Consider the following 19,129-nt stretch of genomic DNA (forward strand, 5'->3'; position numbering starts at 1 on the left):
ACGGGCTCAGGCAAGCCGTAAAGCTTTGTGTCGTGCAGAGTCATCAAGGGAACACGAGTGGGCCTTCGGCTCCGAAAGTCCGTATCGATGATGTTTCATTGAATGGTTCGCACGCCGACACTTGTCGGTACCCCAGCACTGAAATCTGGCGCAATTTGCGGAAGGTTTGCTCCTCTCTCACGTTGGACGATTCTCATCAGTCGTCGTTGGTCTTGTTCTTGCGGGATCTTTTTCCGACCTCAGCAATGTCGAATATCTGATGTTTCACCGGGTTCCTGATATTCGCGGTACACTCGTGAATTGGTTGTATGGGAAAATCGCCACTTCGTCACTCCCTCAGAGATGTTGAGTGCCGTCGCTCGGCGCCGACTATAACACCACGTTCAGACTCACTTCAATCTTGATAACCTGCGATCGTAGAAGAAGTAACTGATTTAACAACTGCGTCAGACACTTTGTGTCTTATATAGGCGCTGCCGACCGCAGGCCATACTGCTCATTTATGTAGTGCATGCGTAAGTTCAGATTGTGAATACCAGACGATACATGACTGGTGTTTGTTAGAGTAGCTTGTAACTTAATTTGCTATTTGACTATTTTAAGGTATTTTCTTTAAAACTTTCGTGGTTCTGTGGTATGAATTTTACAGCCCTATGTATTTAGCAGCGTAAAGTTTTTCAATTAATTTCGTTAAATTAAATTCATTAAATTATATCCTCCTGTATGTTAAAGTCTTGGAATAGCCAAACAGAACTGATAAGTGACGCATCAGTCTGCATTTGGACATTTTATTCTCACACAGCATGTCCAAAACCCGATAGTGAAAGGTCATGAATGCTTTATTGCTTACGCAGTACCGTTATATTTGTCGTCATTGGGTGACAATAAGTAGAATTACCATTATACCGAATGACGTTTTGTAACTGAAAGGGCCGTGAAGGATGAATAAAGACACGAATACTAAAGGCACTGATAGTGTCTAATATTACTTTGCAATATAAATGTTAATTAACCAAATTCATTTATGAGGCACGTAAGAGTACATGGTTCTTAGCTGTTGTCGATGAGGTGTAAACAACAATGATCATTAATAATGGAACCAGCAAAAGAATAGCCGCGAACGGTGACCCAGTATCGTAATTCGATGAACTTTGTAGATGGAACTTAAGTCAATAATGTCAATGCTATAAAAAACAAATAACAGGCCATACTGCTCACTGATGTAGTGCATGCGTAATTTCAGATTGTGAATACCAGACTATACATGATTAGTATTTGTTCGACTAGCTTGTAACTTAATTTGCTATTTGAATATTTTAAAGTATTTTCTTTAAAAACTTTCGTGATTCTGCCCTATGTATTTAACAGTAGACAGTGTGCTGTTGTTGTTTGTTAAGTAATTAACCGTTACCAGACTGTGCTATTCAACCCGTCCGTGATAAAACATGACACTCGAATAAGTTTTTTCCCTTTCCACTGTTTTCCTTGTGCTACAAGTCATCAGTCTTCATCCCCCACTTTATACCACCTCTTGTTACTAACATACATGGTGTTTGATATCTATCATTTGCAAATATTACTAGTTGAAGATATGCGGTGACAGAAGGGAAGATCGGCGATTATATAGTTTATAGTGGTATACACAGAACACGTCAGAGCGGGTAACATGACCGGACCTGTGGATTGACGATCAACGTATTCGACATTGTTCTGACATATCTGTAACATCCTCTGAAACAGTTCTAATCTCATGCCAGAAAATTGAGAAGGAAATATTGTTTTGTGTGTTAAGCATCCTTATTTCAACTTAGATGCATCTTTCATAGATAAAATAAAAATGAATTCTGAATTTAATAACTGATCGCATAGTGGTCTTACAATAACAAATTAACGAATGCGAATATCATCTGCACTATTGTGCTACACACATCTGTTTCAGATTAATTAATTTGGTACTTTTTGTTTTCCAGGTATACTTCACCTGCCGCACTGCAAGCTGCTTCTGGGACTGAGGTAAGTCTCTCAAACTTTTCTTGTAGTCTGCCGTTACTGGACATAATTAGAATTTTTTTTTTCATGTGATAACTACCACGTGCAAAATATTGCTATTTCATGTCTTGGAAGACCATCTTCATTCACTCAGTACTACTGGATTACAGGAAACTCCAGCAGGATTTCATAAATGTAATACAATACAGTTATCATAGCGCCTGGAACTAATGCAAATAATGTTGACCAGTTATCTCGCGTATGTTGCCACCTACAGGAGAAACACATATTTCTTGTCGTGTAATACATAATCAGTCGTTCTTCCCGTGAACCATACGCGACTGGAACAGGAAAGGGAGGTAATGACAGTGGCATGTAAAGTGCCCTCCGCCACACACCGTTCGGTGGCTTGCGGATTATAAATGTAGATGTAGATCATAATATTATTCACTGTGTGTTTTATTGTTCCATTAATTTTGTTCCCGTTCGTAAGCACTGTGGACACAATAACATTTGCAGTGTATTGGTGCACGTATTAAAAAATGTACACATCTATTAATTGTTAATATTCTACGTTGCAGCGTAACGTACTAAAACTTTTTTATTGTTTTAAAGGAAACGCGAAACTGTTATGTTGCTTTGTAGTTAAGTGTTCTTGTTTTGCTGCTGTTACAAGTACTCTTCTGCCCTTATAAATGTAGTGCAGTGCAACTTTTTCTTAGCCACTGCGTACCTGCATTATTAAAGTTCTATGGCTATCAGAGCGGTTGCAACATCCACTACGGATGATTAATGCGTCAAACAAAGCGAAGCAATACGTACATGAATCCGACAAACGTTATCGAGAGATCTCAGTAGTTCAGCGTTCAACAATCGTCATGCAGTCGAATATTTTTCAGGCTAGCGTAGCGCTATGGAAGAGGAACATCATGGCATTTAAGTACTTTATACCCTCTTGTTCACCTTCTTTGCGCAATAATTTTCTATAGAGATGATAAAAGCTTCTTTGGGTAAATCACTATACCCATTGTGGATGCTGAACTGCAGCTGTGATTTAGCTTAGCGATTTATTTGGGTGTAACATGCAACCACTCCCGTTTCTTTTCTTTTTTAAATTTTGATACGATTTATTTTCTGTTCCGTTAACTAATTTTCAGGTTACTCATCATCAAATGGAGTTATTTCAGGGACATTACCATGTGCAAATAGACGCTATGGTCCTGGTTCTGGCGGAAATAACAGAAATTTAGTTACCGATGACGAAAGGGTTCTTAAACGAAAAGGTTGCTGTGTTTTTAGGATATTTACATTAAATTTGTTCTGATTGTGTGTATTTTGTAGTTATTCACACTCAAACATTGTATGTAGATGCATTTGATTTAACACTTTTTCGCCGAAAGAAAACGCTAAACGTAAGTACAAGGAATATGAATATGATAGCTATCACGCTTTACCACTTCGCGATCTCTGAACTGTGATGCATTATAGAGTAAACGTAGATAATGGATATAAGTGAATATTGCAACCTGGGTGTGTGTTCGTATGTTGACAGTATACATGTAATGTGGAACAAAACATTACGCAAACGATAAATAAACAGTATCAAATATTTACTATATAAGTAAACAGTGAATGACTTACTACCATATGTTACAGAGGGTTTTTTCGTGGGGCCACGGCAATATGAACAATAATGAGAAAAACACTTACGAGAAATAGATTGACGTAGTTGTAACATGAATCAGAGAGTAATAATTATGCAAGAGGATGAATATGCCTTTTCTGTTTGGGTGGCAGGATGTTTTGGAAATTCCAGAAGAAAAATTATCTTCAGTTAACGGCCAGCTGTCGCAAAAGACCGTCTGGCAGATTTTAGAATTTAAATTGGAGTGTATCACATGTTGTGTTCAAAGTAATTTAGTATTGTACCTTGAATCAGGCCTATTCCCTTTCACGCCACTAACTAGGCAATAACACGTTTTAAAATAATAGACAAGTGATATGCATAATTTTCAATTCTAAAATCGGCCAAATTATGACATATTCTCAGAAATTGTTGCAGCATAATAAAGATTTTAGCAGCTTTGTGGTGATATACATAAAAAATTTCTCCTTGTAGAGATTTTGTTTCTCAGTATCTTCCAATAGGCTTCTCGCTCGATATCGAGGACAAATACAACCTCTGTGAGGTCCGACAACAAGCGGTATAGCATGAATTTTACGGTCGTTTATTTCTGAGCGCGCACCAGCTCCACGGTAGTTAATTTAGACTCTTCATATGTTGTGGTCGACCGGGAATACTAGTTAAAAATATATCAAAGTGCACGTAAGAAAGGCCAGTACTGAACTGAATTTATGGTCGCGCGACGGAAGGATACTGAACAGTAATTCACATATAGGGAATGCCATGCAACAGTGAGAATCCTGTGGCTTATTTCGTTTCAGTAATTCAGTAATACCTTTCGACGAACTATATAATAACGTAATAGTGCCATCGCAATCCATTGTGCATAATGAACTTCACCCAGCGGCTCATCAAGTATAATTAATGATTAAACAATCCACCATTGACAAGGAGAGAATTATCAACAAAGTGAGTAACGAGAAGGAAGCTCACAACATCCATCTCAGATACATCGCAGGAATAGATAATTGCCATCCACACTTGGGTAGGTCGGTATGTGCGGAGTAGAAATAGAGAAGAGGATTTGTTCAGTTTATGCTGCGTTTCATTCAACTAAGTGGAATTACCGAAAGATCGCCAGTGCCAGCGCCGTAGAGTTGATGGTATGCGGGGAAACGCCTCTGACTTGACGGCAAGCGACGAACTCAGGAGCAGACTCTATCATACTCTTTCCATTCGACGCATAAAATATAATCATATTAAAATTGCTACACCAAGAAGAAATACAGATGATAAACGGGTATTCATTGGAAAAATAGAACTGACAAGTGATTACATTTTCACGCAATTTGGGTGCATGGATCCTGAGAAATCAGTACCCAGAATAACCACCTCTGGCCGTAATAACGGCCTTGATACGCCTGGGCATTGTGTCAGACGGAGCGTGGATGGCGTGTACAGGCACAGCTGCCCATGCAGCTTCAACACGATACCACAGTTCATCAAGAGTAGTGACTGGCGTATTGTGACGAGCCAATTGCTCGGCTACCATTGACCAGTCGTTTTCAGTTGGTGAGAGATCTGGAGAATGTGCTCGCCAGGGCAGCAGTCGAACATTTTCTGTATCCAGAAAGGCCCGTACAGGACCTGCAACATGCGGTCGTGCATTAGCTTGCTGAAATGTAGGGTTTCGCAGGGATCGAATGCAGGGTAGAGCCACGAGTCGTAACACATCTGAAATGTAACGTCCACTGTTCAAAGTGCCGTCAATGCGAACAAGAGGTGACCGAGACGTGTAACCAATGGCAGCCCATACCATCACCCCGGGTGATACGCCAGTATGGCGATGACGAATACACGCTACCAATGTGCGTTCACCGCGATGTCGCCAAACACGGATGCGATTATGATGATGCTGTAAACAGAACCTGGATTCATCCGAAAAAATGACGTTTTGCCATTCGTGCACTCAGGTTCGTCGTTGAGCACACCATCGCAGGCGCTCCTCTCTGTGATGCAGCGTCAAGGGTAACCGCAGCCATGGTTTCCGAGCTGATAGTCCATGCTGCTGCAAACGTCGTCGAACTGTTCGTGCAGATGGTTGTTGTCTTGCAAACGTCCCCATCTGTTGACTCAGGGATCGAGACGTGGCTGCACGATCCGTTACAGCCATGCGGATAAGATGCCTATCATCTCGACTGCTAGTCATACGAGGCCGTTGGGATCCAGCACGCCGTTCCGTATTACCCTCCTGAACCCACGATTCCATATTCTGCTAACAGTCTTTGGATCTCGACCAACGCGAGCAGCAATGTCGTGATACGATAAACGGCAATCGCGATAGGCTACAATCCGCCCTTTATCAAGGTCGGAAACGTGATGGTACGCATTTCTCCTTGTTACACGGGGCATCATAACAAGGTTTCACCAGGCAACGCCGGTCAACTGCTGTTTGTGTATGAGAAATCTGTTGGAAACTTTCCTCATGTCAGCACGTTGTAGGCGTCGCCACCGGCGCCCAACTTGTGTGAATGCTCTGAAAAACTGATCATTTGCATATCACAGCGTCTTCTTCTTGTCGGTTAAATTTCGCGTCTGTAGCACGTCATTTTCGTGATGTAGCAATTTTAATGGCCAGTAGTATATGGTGTTTGTTCTTTCGAATGTGGTGGACAAGGGACTCTACCTTAGTAGTGTGACAAGTTGGGAATTTGGTCCGAGCTCAGAGCGTGCTCGGATAACCAAAGCAATTAAGGTGAACGCGAGCCTAAAGAGGGAAATCCGGTTTTGACCCTCCGTCCTGCCGAAATTTTCGCTTATTGCCATTGAATTCATTTCATTGCCTATTTGCGGCCGATGTCAGGGTTTATTTCATTTCATCATAATCGTACGTAATGCACAGTCGGCCTGTATTGGCTTGCGACACACGCACACGACACAAAATAAACAAACGGAGGAAGGGAGTCCCATATGTTGCAAACCACTGCCGGCGATATCCAACATTAAAAAACAACGACCGTAAACAACAACCGCTCTGGTTTTCGCTACGAGATATTGTCCTCTTGCGAATCTAGTCCCTTTCCAAACAAGCCTAGGAAAACATTTACTCAGATATTCCAGTTTAGCCATTTCTAATAGCTAACATTAGATCGAAAGTTTCACACACTTGCCTAGTATGCCGTGGGAAAACACCCATTACAGCTTTCACGCACACTGTGCCAAGTTGTCCCAACTAATCGTAATGCACGTTGCTGTACAGATTTTCTGTATCAAACAGAAACATCTGTTAGCTAGGCGCCGATTGTTTGAAATGATTGCAGGCAATTACTACGTGACGATCCTTTGCACTTCAGATCGTGACCAGACAATGGAGCCTGTTGCTTAGCAAACTACGCGATTGCTGATGCAGGCGGCCACATTCATAGCGCAGATGGCTGCGCCGGGAGAAAATCTATGCTGTTTATCATCTCTCAACATACGTGAAACAACACGTCTTCCTTACGAAACTTTATCTACATCTGCGTGTATACACCATCGTTCAGTGTGTTGCACAGGGCACTTCGTACACATATTAGCGACTGAGCCCATGAAAAATGATTGTCTGTTTCCCTCTGTACGGACTCTTTCTCTCTAATCTTATTCGCATGGTGCCCATACGAAATATACGATTGCAGCAGCAGAATTGTCACCTCTGTTACGAAGATTTTCATTTAAATTCTGTGAAAATACCGACCTGTTTCAGTCCCGTCAGCGCGTGTCTGAATTCTTTCGATGCCTGCTGTCTTGCATACTTCACAAAAAGTCCAGTCACTCGAATAATATTTTGGAACTGGTCGTGTCAGCGACTGCGTGTGATTTTCTTTACTGATGCTGTGCACTTTTTCAGAAAGCTTCCAGCAAACCCAAGGATTTCATTTGCCTTGCCTTGATTAGTACGGTTTTCATATACACTCTAAAAAAAAAAAAAAAAAAAAAAAAAAAAAAAGAAAGCTGTGCAACACGAAGGAATTATCGAAATAGATGCGATGTACATGTATAAACAAATAATTACAATTTCAGGAAAATTATATGATTTTTTTCAAGAGAATAAGCTTCATTAATTCAGCAAATCAATGAAGCGCTGGTCCACATCTGGTCCTTATTCAATCAGTTATTCGGCTTGGCGTTGATTGTTCAAATGGCTCTGAGCACTATGGGACTTAACAACTATGGTCATCAGTCCCCTAGAACTTAGAACTACTTAAACCTAACTAACCTAAGGACATCACACAACACCCAGCCATCACGAGGCAGAGAAAATCCCTGACCCCGCCCGGAATCGAACCCGGGAACCCGGGCGTGGGAAGCGAGAACGCTACCGCACGACCACGAGATGCGGGCTTGGCGTTGATTGATAGAGTCGTTAAATGTCCTCCTGAGGAGTATCGTGCAAATTCTGATCCATTAGCGCGTTAGATCGCCAAAATGCAGAGCTGGTTTGATGTTACTGCCCACAATGCTCCAAATGTTCTTAGTTGGTGAGAGATACGGCGATCTTGCTGGTCGAGGTATGGTTTGGCAAGTACGAAGATAAGATAGAAAATCTCGCAGTGTACGGCCGGGCATTATCTTGTTGAAATTTTAGCCCAGGATGGCTTGCCATAAATGAAAACAAAACGGAGCGTAGAATATTGTCGTCGTTCCACTGTGTTGTAAAGGTGCCGCGGATGACAACCGAAGGCGTGCTATATGAAATGAAACGGCACTCCCGACCACAACTCCTGGTTGTCGCGTCGTGTGATGGGCGGCAGTCTGTTCGAACGTTACATTGTTATCTATTCATTTGCATCATCTGCAAAATAATTATTTGTGGAAATATCAGATGCGATCTTACTTTGTAAAATAGATGCAACTATTAAATTATTCTTTCTTTCGGAAAAAGGAAACTTTTGAAATCCGAAAAAACTGTGGCAGTTTAAGATTGTTTGTTCGTTTAACATCTTTTCCGAAAATTTTTCTCTGTGTAACAGTACTACTAACTGTCCTAGCAGTTCAAGGTTTCTACTATTATTTTCTGTGTGGAGTGCAGTTATGCTGTTGTGTTTGTCATTTAGTGTTTGACTGTTCAGTCACATATGGTTAGCTACCGAGGATATATCAAATTAGTTGAGCCTGGAAGTATCAGTGTGCTATTTGTAGCGTGTGTGTAAGGTTCATCCTGTCTCGCTTATATAGAACGTAAGGCAGCTGTCCCATGTATTTTACATATTCCTCTGAGTTCTGTTATGGCGTGTTAATATTTACTGTTTGAGGCAAGTAGTGGTCAAGTTTGTTGTTTGTGGAGAAATACATTTTAATTTCTGTCTCTAAATATATACGTACAGTATCACAAAAATTGCACACTTATTTAGAAACCTCCAGCACTCGGAATGTATCGTGTAGTGAAATAAAGTCATATGGTAGTGTTACGCAATTTTGTTTAGAAGACAAATTCCTTTTTGCAGGTAATTCTCCTTCTCCATCACAGACCTGATATCATCTGCGTATAAAACACAATTTAGGGTAGTCTCTCTGTCTCCTCAAATATCTGCAAGAAACTTTGTTTTCCATTCACGTCGCAAAGTGACAAGTATTGACAGTCTGTATTAAGAGGGGTATTCAGTCAGTAATGTACAACTTATATTCAGAAAATTTAACTTGAAAAATGGAGAATTGGTTGTGGGACGTCGTGGAATATTTCCGCGTCAACCTGTATACAGTTTCATGAAATTCCGGTTGATGGTGGGGCAAGAAGTAGCCTTCAAAATGGCTTCATAACGGAGGTCAATTACAAGCAAAGAGCTGTCGTTCAGTTTCTTTCGGCGAAACACCAGAGCATTGCAGGTATTCATAAGCACTTGCAGCTGTGTCTACAGAGACCTGGCAGTGAACAAAAGCAAAGTGAGTCGTTGGGCGAGGCATTGTCATCATCGCAGAAAGGTCGCGCAACCTGTCGGGGATGTACCGCGTGCCAGCCGGCGACATACAGTGTATGCTGTGATTCCTGCAATGGTGGAACGTGGGAACACTCTCATTCGAGATGATCCACGAATGCATCCAAACTTCTCCGTCTACATGGCAACGCAGGGTCTCACACGAGTCGCACCCCAGTACAGTTCACAAAACTTCATTGAACAGTTCTTCCTCATCCACCATGCAGTCAGGATCTAACACCCTCCGACTTCCATGTGTTTAGCCCAATGGGTTATTGGTGCAACGAGACGTTACCTCCGACGGTGACAAGGAGAGTGATGCTACGCGGGCATACATGCCCTAATAATATAGTGGCGTAATTCCGTCCCATTGAATGGAGGTTAGGTTAAAAAATAGGGTTTTGTAGCCAAGAGATTGGAGAATAATATGATGTATTGAAATCCAGAGTAAAATCCTCCTGCAACAGATAAAAAATGGTTCATTACTTATTGAACGCCCCTCGTACTTACTCAAGCAGACTGTCGTGTCCCGAGAGGGAGTGAGAATGACACGAATGATAATCAGGGGTCTTACCTCGTTCGATCTTCTCGAAGAGTAGAAGTAGGCGTGGGCAGCTTCTGCAACTCCGACAGCTAGAAGAAGCAAGCTATTGCTAAGGTGAAGGGTACGGAACTCGGTGAGGAGTGGTTACTGCTGCAGGGCAGAATTCATAAGATCCCTATAGGTTGATAACTGAAAATTCCCTACTGGCACTATCTCGCCCTAATTTCTATCAGCAGAAATTCATAGTCTGGAATCTATCTCCCTGGTTGTAGAAGAGCCGAGGCATAGCGAATCTTTCTAAGTCCCCAAGTCTGCCGTTGAACGACACAGAGGCTGTGTCGGTATACTAGGCGGGTCTCCACTTCACTGCGACTCCTGAATGGTCCTCCTGACCCCTCATTTATACCACCTTCGTGCGTCACAGAAAGCTTCTAGAATGTTCTGGAAGGTCCTATATCTCCGACTCAGAGGCTGGCCGCACTTACTGGTACGTTTCCATCATCACGAGACGCGTGACAGCTATTTGGTTCCCTGTTATCGTCACGTAAGCTTATTTGACTCTTGGCGCCACTGTGCCGGCGCTTGGGTAAATCGCCCGCAGCGCTTCCGTCCTGGAACGTGCTGCTTCGTCGCTTTAAGACCTCAATTATTCTTACTACTGTTAATTTATACTTGTTGTTAAGCTAGATTCGCAACAAGACTACTTACATAAGAAAGGCTACGTTGTGGGTGGGCCATTGTGTAACTTTCGGTGGAAAGCACGGGCAAGCAGCTCATCCGATGGAAGACTGGAATAGACAAGTAATCGTTCCTTGTTGCTTCTCTCATTCCGTGCAGTCACAGCTGCACAGAGGCCTAGTTTCCACTGGTGAGATCTCTCGGAGATGACTTTTGTTTATGTCCTCCCCGTCACAGTCCGTAGTCCTAAGGACGTGGCAGCCAGGATCTATGGCAGCGGCCCGGCCGTTGCTGCGTCGCGCCGTCCCAGAATCGCGTCAGGACATCCGCGAGCTGCCAGCGGCGGTGAAGGCAGGCGGCGTGTGGCGTCCAGCGGCCGGCGGCTGGCGGCTGGCGGCTATGCCGGGGCGTCCCTCACGACCTCGTTGTCCGAGTTGGCAGGCCGGGCGGCGCGCCGGCGTGCGCGGTCATATTTGGCCGCCGCTATCTAGCATCGCCGCGCCTCGCGCCGCCATCGCCTAACGACGTCTCGCCGCCTAGACTGCAGGCTTTTCCAAACGGATGTTGACGTGGCCGGCCGACGCTCGCGTGACAGTGTCAATGGGTTTCGCAATGTCTGCGCCGCAGCCGGTGTACCGCGCTTTTCTCCTGTACTATTGGAAAATCTTTAGGTTCTTCATCTACACTGTGTTATCAAAAGTATCCGCGCACCTGGCTGAAAATGACTTACAAGTTCGTGGCGCCCTCAATCGGTAATGCTGAAATTCAATATGGTCTTGGCTCACCCTTAGCCTTGATGACAGCTTCCACTCTCACAGGCATACGTTCAGTCAGGTGCCGGAGGGTTTCTTGGGGAATGTCAGCTCATTCTTCACGGAATGCTGCACTGAGGAGAGGTATCAATGTCGGTCGGTGAGGCCTGCAAAACATCCCAAAGGTGTTCTATAGGGTTCAGGTGAGGACTCTGTGCAGGCCAGTCCATTACAGGTATGTTATTGTCGTGTAACCACTCAGCCACAGACTGTACATGATGACCAAGTGCTCCATCGTGTTGAAAGATGCAATTAAAAAAAAAAAGTTCAGATGTGTGTGAAATCTTATAGGACTTATCTGCCAAGGTCATCAGTCCCTAAGCTTACACACTGTTGTTGTTTTTGTTGTGGTCTTCAGTCCTGAGACTGGTTTGATGCAGCTCTCCGTGCTACTCTATCCTGTGCAAGCTTCTTCATCTCCCAGTATCTACATCCTTCTGAATCTGCTTAGTGTATTCATCTCTTGGTCTCCCTCCACGATTTTTACCCTCCACGCTGCCCTCCAATGCTAAATTTGTGATCCATTGATGCCTCAAACATGTCCTACCAACCGATCCCTCCTTCTAGTCAAGTTGTGCCACAAACTTCTCTTCTCCCCAATCCTATTCAATACCTCCTCATTAGTTACGTGATCTACCCACCTTATCTTCAGCATTCTTCTGTAGCACCACATTTCGAAAGCTTCTATTCTCTTACACACTACTTAATCTAAATTATCCTAAGGACTAACACACACACCCATGCTCAAGGGAGGACTCGTACCTCCGCCTGGACCAGCCGCACACTCCATGACTGCAGCGCTTTAGACCGCTTGGCTAATTCCGCGAGGCCAAAAGATGCAATTGCCATCCCCGAATTGCTCTGAACAGTGAGAACTAAGAAAGTGCTTAAAACATCAATATACGCCTGTGCTGTGATAGTGCCACGCAAAATATCAAGGGGTGCAAGCCCCCTCCATTAAAGACACGACCACACCATTACACCACCGCTTCCGAACTTTACTGTTGGCACTACACACGCTGGCAGATGACGTTCACCGGGCATTCGCCTTACCCACACCCTGCCATCGGATCACCACATTGTGTGCCGTGATTCGTCACTCCACGCAACGTGCAGTCATGGACTGTGCGGCTGGTTCCGGTGGAGGTTCGAGTCCTCCCTCGGGCATGGGTGTGTGTGTTTGTCCTTAGGGTACTTTAGGTTCAGTAGTGGCAGGCTCTGAGCACTATGGGACTTAACATCTATGGTCATCAGTCCCCTAGAACTTAGAACTACTTAAACCTAAGTAACCTAAGGACATCACACAACACCCAGTCATCACGAGGCAGGTTAAGTAGTGTGTAAGCTTAAGGACTGATGACCTTAGCAGTTAAGTCCCATAAGATTGCACACACATTTGTACATTTGAACTCCACACAACGTTTTTCACTGTTCAATCGTCCAATGTTTACGCTCGTTATTCCAAGCGAGGCGTCGTTTGGCATTTACCGGCGTGATGTGTGGCTTATGAGCAGCTGCTCGACCATGAAATCCAAGTTTTCTCACCTCCCGCCTAACTGTCATAGTACTTGCAGTGGATCCTGATGCAGTTTGGAGTTCCTGTGTGATGCTCTGAACAGAAGTCTGCCTATTACACATTACGACCCTCTTCAACTGTCTGCTCTCTCTGTCAGTCGACAGACGATGTCGGTCTGTATGCTTTTGTGCTGTACGTGTCCTTTCACGTTTCCACTTCACTATCGCATCGGAAACAGTGGACCTAGGGAAGTTCAGGAGTGTGAAAGTCTCGTGTACAGACGTATGACATAAGTGACACCCAATCACCTCACCACGTTCGAAGTCTGTGAGTTCCGCTGAGCGGCCCATTCTCACGATGTCTAATGACTACTGAGATCGCTGATACGGAGTACCTGGAAGTAAGTGGCAGCACAGTGCACCTAATATGAAAAACGTATGTTTTTGGGGATGTCCAGATACTTTCGATCACATAGTGTATATACAACTAACCTCCATTAGCTAGTCTGAAGTGTTAATAATGTAAACTAAATAAATTCCGCCCATAGGCACTAGCGCACACAAATGTACCGACCGCCGCCGTTTCATCTTTTGGCAACGTTTTCTGTGGATGTGGTAAGGAGGGACTGTCACATTACTCTCCCGGGCGTTGTAAGGTTTCGTGATCTGGAACTGCTGCTACTCTCAAGTACCTCCTCAGTTGCCATCACGAGCCTGAGTGCACCGCGTTCCAGTCCGCCCACGAAGGAAAAATCCCTGGCAGCAGCGGGAATGGATCCTGTGTCATTCGCCAGGATGTCATTCGGCAGGCAACCAACCCTGACGACGACTCAACGACGGTGGCGGTCGTTTTAATTACCATCACGAGAAAATTAAGCTGCAACAATGAACCGTGTTGATGATGTTAGTTCTCTACATATTCACCTTTCAGTTTGACACACTTTTCTCAGCGATGTGTGACTTGATTGAGACTTCGCTTGTGGAAGTCAGTATTTTAGATGTTTAGGTAAGGTTCCACCTGGAGACTCACCTCGTCGTCACTCTTCAGATACGAGCCACACAGTGGTTTCCTCATCCACGGACAGAGGAAGGAGTCACTGAGTGCCATGTCAGGGAGATATGTGCGAAGGGAGGGGGTGTAAGTGGGAGGTGGGGGTCAAGATTTGATAGGTCAGAGAAGGTAGTCTTCACAGCAGACGGTTAATGAAGATACGTGCATACGGACTAGGCCCCCATATATGTGGCTGGAAGATTTCTTTAGTAATAGAACCCATTATTCTGTTCTCGACGGCGAGAGTTCGTCGGAAATAGTGGTAACATCAGGGATGCCCCAGGGTAGTGTGATAGGATCGTTGCTATTTTGTATGTACACAAATGATCTGGCAGACAGGGGGGCTGTAATCCGCCAATGTTCGCTGATCCTGCTGTGTGTATAGGAATGTGTTGAAGATAAGTGACAGTAGGATGATACAAGATGACCTAGACAAAATTTCTAGTTGGTGTGATGAGTGGCAGCTGAATGTATAAAAATGTAAATGAGGATGTAATGTTGGGATACACCATCACTAGTGTCCTGCTTGGCACAGTCACGTCGTTTAAATATCTGGGCATAACGTTGCGAAGCAATAGGAAATGGAACGAGCATAGGAGGACTGTATTAGCGAAGGCAAGTGGTCGACTTAATTGGGAGAATTTTAGGAAAATGTGGTTCATCTCTAAAGGCCACCGCATATGGGATGCTAATGCAACCTTTTTATGAGTACTGCTCGAGTGTGCGATCCGCACCGGGTCGGACTAAAAGAAGACTTTGAAGCAGTTCAGAGGCGAGCCCCTATACTTGTTACGGGTAGGTTCGATCAGCGTCCAAATGTTACGGATATGCTACGGAAAATCAAGTGGGAATCACTGGATTGAAGAAGACATTCATTTCGAAGAACACTGCCGAGAAAATTTAGTGAACCGACATTTGAAGCTGACTGCAGAACGATCCGACTGCCGCCAACATACGAGGCGTGTTTTTTTAAGTAAGTACCGTTTTGAAATTAAAAAAAAGACGTGCTAAGATATCTCAATAATTTTATTTTTACGTGAAAGCCTATACCTTAATCTACTTTTCTACATAATTTCCGTCAATATTGAGGCACTTGTCATAACGTTGTACCTGTTTTTGAATACCCTCCTCATAGAAGTCTGCCGCCTGACTTGTTAACCACTGCATCACCACTGATTTGACTTCGTCATCGACTTGAAGATGCTGACGGGCCAGGTGTTTCTTCAAGTGCAGGAACAGATGGTGGTTACTGGACGCAAGATCGGGGCTGTACGGAGGATGATCTAGAGTTTCCCATCGAAAAGATGTGATGAGATATTTGGTCTGATTCGCCACATGCGGACGGGCATTGTCTTGCAGCAAAACAATGCCCTTGCTCAACTTCCATGGACTGTTGCTTTGATTCTGGTGTGACGTAGGCCACCCATGTTTGATCGCCCGTAGCAATTTGGCTTAGGAAATCATCACCGTCTTTGCGGTACCGCTCAAGGAAAGTCAACGCACTGTCTAAACGTTTGGTTTTGTGCACATCCGTCAACATTTTTAGTACCCAACGTGCGCTCAATTTTCGGTAATTTAAGTGCTCGGTGACAATGCCATACAAAACACTACTAGAAACATTAGGAAAGTCATCCCGTAAGGAGGAAATCGTAAATCGTCTGTCCACTTCCTGCACAAAACTTTCATTAACGACCGAAGGCGCCCACTCCGTTGTTCATCATGCACATTTGTGCGGCCATCTTAAAATGCTCTCACCCACTTTCTTATCATTCTATCACTCATAATGTTTTCTCCGTAAACTGCACAGATCTCACGAATGAATATCGATCGCTTTTAGGCCGTTAGGACTAAGAAATCTTATAACAGCCTGTACCTCACAGTCGGCGGGACTCACGATTATAGGAGGCATCTCAAGCACTCAGTACACAACGTAAACAAGGAAGAATCAGACTGTAATGGAGTCAGTGCGTAGATTAAGGTACAGGCTTTCAGGTAAAAATAAAATTATTGAGATATCTTAGCACGTCTTTTTTAAATTTCGAAACAGTACTTACTTAAAAAACACGCCTCGTACATTTCGCGTAGGGATCACGAAGATAAGATACGAGAAATTAGCGCTCTTAGGGCGGCATCTAGACAGTCTTTTTTCCCTCGCTCTGTCTGCGAGTGGAACAGAAAAGGAAGCGACTAGTAGTGGTACGGCTACTCTTCGCCGCGCACCGTACAGTGGCTCGGGGAGTATGTACGTATGTAGATGTAGAAGCAGCGTGTGTGAATGTCTCCTGTGCAGCTATGGCGGTTGCGTGAACCAAATACACTCTCTTAGACAGATCTCGCGTCGCTCTGTCTTCACATTCTCCTGTAACGTAATCAAATTTCTGTAGTATTGCACTTATGGGACAACCTATTTGTCTCCAACAACAGGTACTCCAGTTATCTATAGTTCATCTGTAAAGGGTATTCGGTCTTCCGAAATTGATGCATTGCGGAAGATCTTAACATAAGCTCTCCTCTCAATTACTAATGTCGAAATGGCACAGATAAGCGATCGAAAAATAGAAATGCAGCAACAATTGTTAAATAATGGAAAGGCATCAGGACAACAAGAGATACCTTTAAGAGTCTATAAAGCTTATACGAAAGGACTTGCTCAAATCTAGCAACTATCGTAGATCGCTGCAGCAACGAATTATACCCAGGGACTGGCAGAAAGCGCAGGCCATTCCTGTTTTTAAGAAGGTTTGGAGGACACATGCACGCAATTATAGACCTATATCGTTGACCTCAATCACCTGTGAAATTATGGAGCATGTTTTACGCTGAAGAATTATGTCGTTTTTGAAGAACTAATATATCTTCTATAAATCTCAACGTGGATTCCACAAACAGAGATCCTATGAAACTCAGCTCGTTCTGTTCCTCAGTGAGATCCGTAGCGCCGTAGACGACGGTGCTCAGGTTGACGCCGTGTTCCTTGACTCCAGGAAGGCATTTGACACCACCCCGGAGTTCCGTTAAATGAAAAAAAAATTACGAGTTTATCGAGTATCAGACTAACTGGATTCAAGACTTCTTTGCAGATGCAAATAAATATGTCGCTGTTAAAGGAGCAAAATCGATAGATAATTTCCGGAGTGCCCGAAGTAAGTATGATAGAACTGTTATCGTTTACGATGCATATAAAAGATCCAGCAGAAAGCGTCAGATACTCTTTAAGACTGTTCACAGGTCATTCTGTTGCCCATAAAAAGGTAATCAACACCAGATAACAGTATCGATTTGCAGAGTGACTTGCAGAGGAGTGGTGAATGGTGCAGGCTCTGGTATCTGACAATGAAAGTAGACAAAAATTGATAAGCAATGAGATGAGAAGAGTCATTGGATACCTCTTAATATGGTGTCGAACACCTTTCACTTTAGCGCAGAAACTCGACGTGGTATCAAGTCGCTAGATGTCCTCTGCGGTAATACTGAACCATGTTGTCTCTTTAGCCGTCCAGAATAACAAAAGTATTGCAGGTTCAGGACTGGGTGCACGGACAGATTCCTCAATTATGATTCATAAATGTTCGATGGATTCATGTCGGGCGATCTGGGTGGCCATATCATTCTCTCGAATTGTCCAGGACGTTCGTCAAACCAATAGCGAACATTATGGGCCAGGTAATATGTTCGGGAAAATAAAGTCCATGAATGGCTTCACATGGTCTCCAAGTAGCCGAACATAATCATTTACAGTCAATGATCGGGTGAGTTGGACCAGAGGACACAGTCGATTCCATGTAACCACAGCCCACACCATTATGAAGCCACTACCACCTTGCACAGTGCCTTGGAAATTTTAGGTAAGTTTCTATGGGACCAAACTTCTGACGTCATCGGTCCCTAGGCTTACACACCACTTAATCTAATTTACACTAACTTACGCTAAGGACAACACACACACACACACACACACACACACACACACACACACACACACACACATGCCCGAGGGAGGACTCGAACCTCCGACGGGTGACAAGGCGCCTCAGACCGCGCGGCTACCCCGCACGGCACAGTGCCTTGTCAACTTCTTTAATCGATGACTTTGTAGCATCTACGTCACACACAAACCCTACCATCAGCTCTTATCAACTGGGATCGGGACGCCTCTGAACAAGTAATGGTTTTCCAGTCGTGTAGGGTCCAACCGATATGGTCATGAGCCTAGGCGAAGGCTTGGTGCTGCCATATCCCATTAACGCATACGTTCGTCCTACGTCTCACATTGATTTCTGCGTTTATTTCACGCACTGTTCCTATCTGTTATCACTAACTTTACGCAAACGCCGCTGCTCTTTGTCGTTAAGTGAAGGCCGTCGGGTGCTGTGTTGTCGGCGGTGAGAGACAATGCCTGAAATGTGGTATTCCTGGCACTCTCTTGACGCTTTGGATCTCGGAATTTTGAATTCCGTAACGATTTCCGAAATGGAATATCCCTTGAATATAGCTGCAACTACAATTCCGCGCTCAAATTCTGTTAATTCCCGTCGTTCGGTCATAATCACGTCATAAACTTTTTCACCTGAATCAAGTGAAATAACAGCTCCTCCAATGCACTGCTCTTTACTACTTTGGTACGCGATACCACCATCTTCTGTGTATGCAGATATCGCTGTCCCAGGACTTTTTGTCACCTCAGTGCGCGTGTTACAAGTCACCAACGAGGCCGCATAAGTGATATCTTAACTCGAAAAGGACGGTCTTTGTCCTCATATGAGGAGCATGGTATAATACTTTACAGTCTTCAGCTTCCATAGTGGCCGCAGCTCATCATTTACGAGATCCACGTCGTGCGTGTATCGATATTTCAGACGATGACGTAGCTTCACCCAAATGCCGTGATCTGCAGTCGCTTAATGGACCAGTATTAAATAGCAGGTATCCACGATTACGGGTGGTAGGGTGGGAGGAGGTGTTGGG

General features: G+C 44.1%; 1 protein-coding gene across 1 annotated transcript in view; it reads left to right on the plus strand.

The window, feature by feature from the left end:
- The window catches only part of LOC126418644 (extracellular serine/threonine protein kinase four-jointed), a 1,345,623-nt gene that overhangs the window by 606,289 nt on the left and 720,205 nt on the right, over nucleotides 1-19,129 (plus strand). The window contains exon 4 of the mRNA XM_050085506.1: nucleotides 1,971-2,013. The gene's annotated coding sequence lies outside the window, so the exon portion shown is untranslated. The remainder of the gene's footprint in view (nucleotides 1-1,970; nucleotides 2,014-19,129) is intronic.

Source organism: Schistocerca serialis, chromosome 9, assembly GCF_023864345.2.
Source record: "Schistocerca serialis cubense isolate TAMUIC-IGC-003099 chromosome 9, iqSchSeri2.2, whole genome shotgun sequence".
NCBI lineage: Eukaryota > Metazoa > Arthropoda > Insecta > Orthoptera > Acrididae > Schistocerca > Schistocerca serialis.